Below are 9,227 nucleotides of genomic sequence, written 5' to 3'. Positions count from 1 at the left end.
TAATAGTTATAACTTACTGAGCTCCATCTCTGTCACTGACATTAGTGTAATGATTGCCAGAAAGTTCCCAGATTCGTTACCTTGTGGATATTGCAATATTTGAGACCTTCAGTCCTTCAATTTAATTTCATATACACACATATACATTGAGCCACTATATATACTAAGAACTATTACTCTATTCTAGAAGCTGGGGTAAGAGATCATTTCAATTTTACTCTCAAGAAATTCTTAGTCTTTGGCATAAGAAACAAAAAGAGCAACTGTTAACATTTCAATCTGGTAAGAGCCATGCGAGAGGTTTGCCTGGGGTCTTATGGGACTCAGATCCCAATTCAGTTTGACTGAGAAAGAAAGGTTAGAAGAACTATGCGGAGGAAGAGATAAATCCAGTCCGGTGGTGAGGGCAGGAAGAATGTTCTAGACAAAGGAACTATCACGAGCAAAGACACTGCTGCATGGAACACTACGGTTTATTCGTGGAACTGCATAAAGTTGTTCTGGCAGCAGGAAGGATGCCTGTGGGACAGTGGCACAGGATAAGTCTGGAGAGGTAGATGGGGAGGGGGGCAGATCAAAAAGACTTCCTAGTCCTTCATAAGCCATTTGAATCTTATCCTAAAAGAAGTGTGAGGCCCCTGAAGGATTTCATGCAGCACAATCATCCTTAAATATAATCGGAAAACATTTTAAATGCTCTCATGGCTAAGACCTGAAAACAAACAAGATCAAGACTAGAAGAAATAAGATAATATAACATTATTATAATATAAGATATTATCAATATTATACATTATTACACATCATTAATATAACAAGTAGTTAGAATTTTTTTAGACTGTTGACAATTTCTGGACTTTACCATTGTAAGATGAACTGGGTACATGTAACATAACCTGTACTTGATTTTTAATGTGTTTACAGGCCATGATAACATCTATGAATCAGTGTCTTGGGTTTAGAACACTCTCTTACAAACAGTAAATAATTCCATTTTATTTGTGTCTTCTCGGCTTCGGCAGGACACTGTCACACCACATGTGCTTTCCAGGGTTTGTCTTATTTATGTGTCTTCTCTCTTTGCAGTTAGTTGGTCTACAATCAACAACAATATTCCCAGGGTTATAGACAGGAGGAGCCCTCTTCCATCCACCGCTGCCTCTATGAAATTCCAGCATCATTTTTCTGGTTTTCATTTGGAAACAAAGCCACTAAAGAGTATATTTGAAGAGTCTGAAATCCATAAAACAGAGAGCAAATAAACTGAAAATAGAACCGGAAAACTTATTTGTTCTTTCCCTTGAGTTCTTGTGCAGACTAGGAACTATGATGCAACCTGACTGGCTGACCATAAATTGTCCAATTTTTTCACGCCTCCAAGCTGACGCCAACCTGTCATCAAGATCTGGTCTGGATCTCTCCAGTCTGGTTCTTCACTTTTTAAACTAAAGCCTGGCTCTTTGCAGTCTCTTTCTGATTAACTTAGGATCTGGATTTTCTCAGTCAAATTTCTGCCCATTCAAGAACTGATATAACAATACACAATTTCCTGGGACTTCCAACATCTCAATGAAAATAAGGCAATGGAAAAAACACATAACTTAAACCAAACAGTTCCCATTTGCTCTGAAGTTCAAGAGCCAGTCTTGGATAATATACGCCTGTACTTATTCAAGTGTACCTTCACTGTAGACTTTCCCGACCCCCTTATTTAAAATTGCAATCTGCCCCCATGCCCCATTTCATTTGCCCCACACTAATTTTTGTGTATCTCTTATTGTAACTTGTTTATTATAGTTATTGTTTATTGCCTGTTGCTCCCCTCAACCCCAAAAATGTAAAGTTCACAAGGACAAAGACTTTTTCTTTTTTTATTCATTGAAGTATTTTAAGAGTATATGAGAGTACCTTGTGCATAATATATATTCAGTAAATGTTTTCTGAATATGGGAGGTGTACTTATGTATTTTTTTCTATATACACACATACTCCCATCTATATTTCAATAAGGAGAATTAGCTAGATTGGTAAATAGAGGTGAAGAGGTAGGTAGGTAGATAGAGATAGTTTTGTGTTTATATGGGAGTATAGGAAAAGGTATAAGGAGAGAGAACATTAAAACAGAATCAGCCAGAATGAGAATCACCATGTCATATCTCTAGACACAATGATTTCTGTACGAGTAATTTGCATACCCAATCTACAAATTTCTTGTGGAATCACAGAGGACTGATTGGAATTGAGATTCTTCCAGGAAATCCAGGATAGTCTCTGTGCTCATTATTTTGATCTCACCCAAGGTATGATGGCCCGCTCCTCACTTGGAATATTCACCTGAGATCCAGAATTATAGATCCTAGAGAAGCTTCGAAACCACAGACCTTGGCATTAAAGAGGTAAAGGAGAAAACTGGAGAGCTCTTCTCAGTGGCAATACCAAAGTTGTGACTCAAGAAAGTTTTATCACATCTCCATTTCCAAGTCAAACTCAGTAAAAATATAATCTGCATAAAAGCCATAGTAAGACTTCAATTCAAATATTCTGAGACACCTCCATGCTCACCCAACTCTACTGCGCCCTTCTCACCAGATGGCTACCCACAACCTCTCTTCTGTGGAAGTTCCACAACCACAATACTACTCTTCTTCTTCCCCTGCATGATCCACAGCCTATAGCGCAATCTCCAAGCCGCAAGCCCATCTAGTACCAATGCCTCAAGTGCTTCAATAATGAGAGTACTTTGAGAGCTTTAATTCTGAAAGGAGGCTACTAATGACATGGATTTCTCTCTAAAAATATCCACGTACTATGATTTCAAGTCTTTCTGCGTCTCTTTATCTTTTTCTGTTTCTGTCTCTGTCTTTTGCAAACACACATACACATACGTATCAATTACAGTAGTCCCCACCTTGTTCGTGGGAGATATGTTTCAAGGACCCCCAGTGAATGCCTGAAACTGCAGATAGCGTTGAACCCTATACATACAGGTTGAGTATCCCTTATCCGAAACACCTGGGACCAGAAGTGCTTAGAATTTCAGACTTTTTTGGATTTTGGAATATTTGCACTGCTTGAGCGTCCCAAATCCAAAAATCCAGAATCCAAAATGCTCCAAGGTATATCATGTTGACACTCAAACAGTTTCAAATTTTAGAGCATTTCAGATTTTGGATTTTCAGATTTGGAATTCTGAACCTTGTACTCTTGTTTCTTTTTCTATACATGTGTACCTATTATAAGGTTTAACTTATAAATTAGTCATGGTAAGAGGTCAACATTAATAACTAATGATAAAATAAAACAATTATAACAATATGCCATAATGAAGGTTATGTGAATGTGTGCTTGCACTCTCACTCTTGAACTCTCTCTCTCTAAATATCTTAATATTTTTGGATTGTAGTTACCATGGGCAACCAAAACCAAGGAAAACAAAATCATGGATGTGCACTACTGTATAGGGTATTTTTCTATGGCCTTAGTGAGCACATCATTCATTTCTGGTGGTTATAGATGAATTTGGAATAATTATCTACATAGATGTAAAACCCTGTTTATGCAACTGTGGATTGGAATTACATAAGCTTTATTTTTCTTTTTCAAGTAAAGTGTACAAAGATACAGTTTATTCCATCTTCCCTCTGTGGAATCTACATATTCATGTTGTATGTGATGAGTGTGTTGCTATGGAAATGATTATGGCTTTACATTAAGTAGCCAGAAAGCCAGCAACAAGAAAATTGGTTTTGTTTACTATTCCAGTCATGCATTTCTACTCTCACTCTGCCCCAGCAGACTCTATGCCCTGAAGTTTTCTAGAATTCCTTGATACAAGAACAATTCAGCTATGATCACTGGATGGCCACTTTTGGCAATGGTGGGTGCTGCAAAATTTTAAAAAATCTGTTGTTTTTTTTTCTTTGAAAAAATAAAAAGATATCCATCACTTTAAATGAAATTGAGTTTAAGGACAGGAATATATATTCCAATGGATCTCACCTTGAAAATGTGCTTCAGTGGTTGTTTACCACCAAACCTTTGATTTCCTGTGAGGACACTGGTCTTGCACCCCAGTTAGGTCCATGCTTTTCCACCCTGGGTGGTCATTAGAATCCCCTGGAGAAACTTTAAAAACCTATAGATATCTTGTCCCTGTATAAACCAGGCTCCATGGGGTTGGGACCAGACATCATAATTTTTCAAAAGTTCCCCAGGTGATTTTAACATTCAGTGCAGGGTTGAGAAACATGGAATTAGTTGGTGGGTAGAAGCCTCCTCTACCATCAAGGCAGCTTTCCATTTGACTTTCCTGCTATTTTTATGAAAGTAGTTGGAATCCTGGCCCAATAAAGAGCACTTATTGCTGAGTGCTCACTGCAGCCAGAGACTTTGCATACCTCATCTCTACAAAATCACTATTGCTCCCCTTTTATACAAAAAGAAATTGAGGCTCAAAGGGGTTAAGAAGCAGCAGCGATGGAAAAAAATCTGTTAAGTCACTGCTGTTACTCTTTACTAGAGGATTAAAATGACGTATGATAATAGAAAAAACAAAGTCAAGAGATACAGATTCTATCTGTGCTCTCTTATGGATGTTCTATGTGAATGTCTATGTTTTGTTTTGTTTTGTTTTTGTTTGATTTGGTTTGGTTTGGTTTTGTTAACCATGAGCCTCAGCTTCCTTCTTAGCAAAATGACAGAATTAGATCAAATGCCTTCCAGTTTCCTCCCAGCCTTAGCATTCTGTATGCTATCGTTGAAACTGCACAGCCCGTAAAAACAGATAGACTAGCTTTTTAATACTGGATAGGTTAAATAGCTCATTTATGAGCTCTGTAATCTCCAATAAGTACACTTCTCTGAGCTTCAGTTTTATCTTTAAAATTAAAAAATAAATCCAAGTTGTCTTCCAGATTGTGGTGAGGTCTGGGATAATGTACATAAAGTGCTTGGTTCACACTGGATATTCAATAAAAAGTGCCATTTGATATGTGTTTATTCAGTCACTCTTCATTCAGTAAATATCATGGAAGGTCTTTGAGATTCTGGGCTAAAATGATGAGCAAAAACCAGTGCTAAGTTTTCTCTCACGGAGCTTACAATCTAGTGAGGGAAGAGAAACTAACTGAGACGAATGCAAAATTGCAACTGCAACAAGCACGAACATGGAGCTAAGAGATGCTATAGTAGGAGAATTTGACCTGGTCAGGGAAGTTAGAAGAGGCTTCCTGAGGAAGTGAACCTTTAACTGAGATGAGATGTAGGAATATGTGTTAACAAAATGATGAGAATAGGGCAGAGGGGACAGCAGGGACAACCTTTGTGGCAGATTTCACTGTGGCTGGAGCAGAGATGAATGCGGCTGAGAGTGGTTATTGACCAGGCACTGAATAGGGCTTGCAGGCTGTATTAAGGAATTCTGTCTGAAGCTTACGAGCAAAGAAAGTTATTACAAGATGTTAAACAGGAGGGAAATATTATTAAATTTGCATTTTTTTGTTCTCTTTTGTTTGAGACAGGGTCTTGTTCTGTCACTCAATCTGGAGTGCAGTCGTGCAATCATAGCTCACTGCAGCCTCAATCTCCTGGGCTCAAGAGATCCTCCTGTCTCAGCCTCTAAGTAGCTGGGACTAAAAGTTCACACTATCATGCCCTGCTATTTTTTTATTTTTGTAGAGATTAGGTCTTTCTATATTTCCCAGGCTGGTCTCAAACTCCTGGCCTCAAGCGATTCTCCCAGCTATGGCCTCCTGAAGTGCTGAGATTAAAGGTGTGAGCCACAGCAGTCAGCCTGCATTTTCAAAAGAACACTCTGGTGTGAAGATCAGACTGGTGGGGAGTTGGCAGAGTGAGAACAATGAAGTGAATGAAGAAGCAGTGGTCCCCTGGGCAAGAGAGATGATGGTGGCTCTGTCAGAAGATGGTTACAGACATGGAGAGATACGATGGATTTGAGGATTAAAGGGGATTAAATAGAGAATTTTGGTAAAGGATTTGGAGTGAGAGGTGGTGAGGAAGACAAAGAGAAAGGAAGAAATGTGAGGATTCTGGATTACAAAACCAAATGAAAATTGGCGCTATTTGCCAAGACATGTGACCCAGGTTGGGAGTTTTACGGGGCAAAAGGGCATTGTAAAAGACGATAAGATAGGTTTTAGACATGTTGAGTTTTAAGGGCATCCAAATCTTCTAAGAGGCACATTTACCAAAGGCAAGTACCATATAGGTACCGAAGAAAGGAAGTTTCCCAGTGATGATTCAACACCACACAAATACAATCTAAGAGTCTTGTGCACCCATTCTTGTCTCTCCCCGATCCATTATGCACATGGAAGCCAGAATGGCCTTTACCAATGCAAATCCATTTAGGTTGCTATTGTCTGAAATCTTGTTATTACCACCCATTACTTGCAGCATTATGTCTAAAGTTCTTCATGCGGCTCACAGGACTCTCCCTCATCATTGGCTGCACCTCTATCCTTGAATGAGCTCATCTCACTTTCCTTCTACTCATTGTTGCCTCCATGTCATCATCCTTTCATTTCTCAGATATGCCAAACTCCTTCCTGTAACTACCATATCTGTGATCAAACTCCATCATACCACCATACGACCTTCACATCACCAGACAGTCCTGCTACTCCTCCAAGATTCTATTTAAACACCACAGTCTCAGGGACACCTTCTCTATTCCCTGCTCCACCATTGACTAGGTTAGATCCCCTTGATGTACAGTCCCCCAGCACTCTCCTTTTCACTACCTATCACAACAGGAATTACATAATTATTTGTATAATTTTGGCTTATAATAAGTCACTCTTACTAGAACAAGGGCTATGTATTTATTTCTTATTGATGCAGTCTTCACATGGAGGTGACCAAGGAAAATTTCATGGAAGAAGACAATAAAGCTATATCTTTGTCTTCAATGTGTCCCAGGAAGAAACAATGGCAGGACAAAGTATGGAGTTGAAGCCAATGTATATTCAAAAACATACTTGATAGTTTAGCCCTAGGCCTGGGAAGAACTTTAAGGAGAAGAATGCTGTTTCTGTGAAGAGTAGCAGTCTGTTTTGCTGAAGATAACCCAGGAAGTCTCCCAGTTCTGCCAAGAATATGCCTTAGGTGGCCATTGAAGGAAAGTGCTTCAAAGAGATAGATGAGGCAAGGATAGAGATGACCCTTCACCTCACAGGCAGACAGAAGTCCACTGACTCAACCTTGTCTTTGGGGCACTTGGTATGTTCAATGAAAAAATAATTAAAGACATAATGGTGGACTAAAGCACTCTTTTTTAGTTTCTAGTATACACAAGTAGTATCAGTTGCCAAAGGTTTTAGAAAACGTTTTTGGGCTAAAAGTACGTAGTTTATCAAATTCTATCCATTAGGTTATGTCACTTTTTATGAATTGGAAAATATTAATTATGTCATTTGATTGAATTTTTATGAGTAAACACCTTGGTTGAACTCATAAGGCACTCATTCTCCTACTTCTCCTGCAGGGTGGGAAAAAACTAAGTGAACCTACAGGGTTGGGTCATGTTATACCACAATAGGTATTTGCTAGCCTATTGCAACACAGAAGAATAAAGAATCTAAGTCGAGGTTGAAGATGCACTAGATACTTTTTATTTTTGTCTTCCCAATATCAATCTCGCATTCAGCAAGTGTTTTGTGGGCACACTTGATTCAGATTTAGCTGACTTCAGCCCAAAGCTCCAAAGCAGGACACATGACCCAGTTGGAATCAATTAAAATAGTATGTCCCCTCAGTTTTCATTACCGGTAAATAGGCAGTCTGTGGTCTCCCAACTCCTGTTGGGACTATCAAGAGAAAGACATCCTACTAGTCACTCTGCTGATCAGACCTCAGCCTGGCACTTCAGGTAGCCACCTTGTACCAGACAGGAGAGCCTGATGGAGGTTTGGGACAGTGATAAGGAAAGCAAACCCATGGGATAAAGGAAACATTGTCCTAGTGACAATGTTTGAGTTTTTATCACCAACTCTTCTTGAAGTGAGACTATCTCTGCATTTTATACTTCTAAGCTAATAAATCCTCCATATTTAAGTTTCTGTCCCTTGCAATGGGAATAATTTGAAACTGGCTATAGCAAATAGTAAAGGATATCAAAATCCAAAGAAAGATGAGGGCAGAAGAGGTAATAAGTCAATGAGCCAGAAGCAAAGTAGAAATCAGAAAATGAGGAAGGAAGATTTTTCAGCTACAGGTGAATGGTTGTCATGAACCAAGCTAGGAAAAGTAGGACTGCAGGAGATTAGGCTTTTGTGGTGCTTGAAGCATGGGACAGGTAGCAGTTCAACATGCATGAAAGGGCTAAAGAATACTGTATTTGCTGCCATAATGAAGTCCCATGAACTGGTGGCTTGGGATGGCAGGCATTTATTGTCTCACACTTCTGGAGGCTGGAAATCTGAAATCGAGGTGCTGGTGGGTCATGATCCCTCCGAAGTCTCTAAGGGAGGATCCTTCCTTGCCTCTTCAAGCTTCTGGCAGCCCCAGACTACTTAGTTTGTGGCAGCATCACTCCAAGCTCCACCTTCAACTTCCCATGATTGTCTTCCCTCTGTGTCTCTGCATCTGTGTCCAAATTTCCCTCTTCTTATAAGGCCATGATCGTATTGGATTTAGGGCCCGCCCTATTCTAGGATGACCTTATCTTAACTCATTACATCTGCAATAACCCCATTCCCAGATAAGGTCACATTCTGAGGTACCTGGGGCTGGACTTCAACATATCTTTTTGAGAGACACAACTCAACCTATTACAAATACTGACTCGCCTAAAACCTTAGAATTACCACCTGGGAAATTTATTATTTTGCATCCCTCTGCTCCCTTCCTCTTTTTCACATCCCCTCCACCATTCAATAGAACTCTTTCTAATTACTTTTTTATCCAGGATCCAAGCTGTCTGTCTATCAGGTTAACTTTTCAGTCCTCCTCTATTTTCAGAAAACTCTACCCATACACCATCCACACCCTTACATGCATGGGGCTCCCAAAGGGCACGTTCCTATACACACACACAAGAGATGGACCTCAGGTGAGAAGCTGATCCTTCCTAAACTAAAACCCCCTTCTAGGAACTTGGAATTGAGACTGGGAAAGACATGTGGGCTCTTTCCTGGTGGCTGGACCTTTTCTTAGGAGTCGTGGGCTGTAGCCACTTTTTCTCATATGGACCGAGAGGCAGAGAAAGC

The 9,227-nt window shown here is 39.7% G+C and overlaps 1 protein-coding gene across 1 annotated transcript in view; it reads right to left on the bottom strand.

The window, feature by feature from the left end:
- Positions 1-934: 934 nt before the first annotated feature.
- Positions 935-9,227, bottom strand: part of PCTP (phosphatidylcholine transfer protein) — a 90,866-nt gene continuing 82,573 nt past the window's right edge. Inside the window, exon 8 of the transcript XR_009215234.1 lies at positions 935-1,233. The gene's annotated coding sequence lies outside the window, so the exon portion shown is untranslated. The remainder of the gene's footprint in view (positions 1,234-9,227) is intronic.

Source organism: Hylobates moloch, unplaced genomic scaffold, assembly GCF_009828535.3.
Source record: "Hylobates moloch isolate HMO894 unplaced genomic scaffold, HMol_V3 SCAFFOLD_10, whole genome shotgun sequence".
NCBI classification, from domain to species: Eukaryota; Metazoa; Chordata; class Mammalia; order Primates; family Hylobatidae; genus Hylobates; species Hylobates moloch.
The sequence above is the reverse complement of the archived record's forward strand: the minus strand, read 5'-3'. Positions and strand labels throughout refer to the sequence as shown.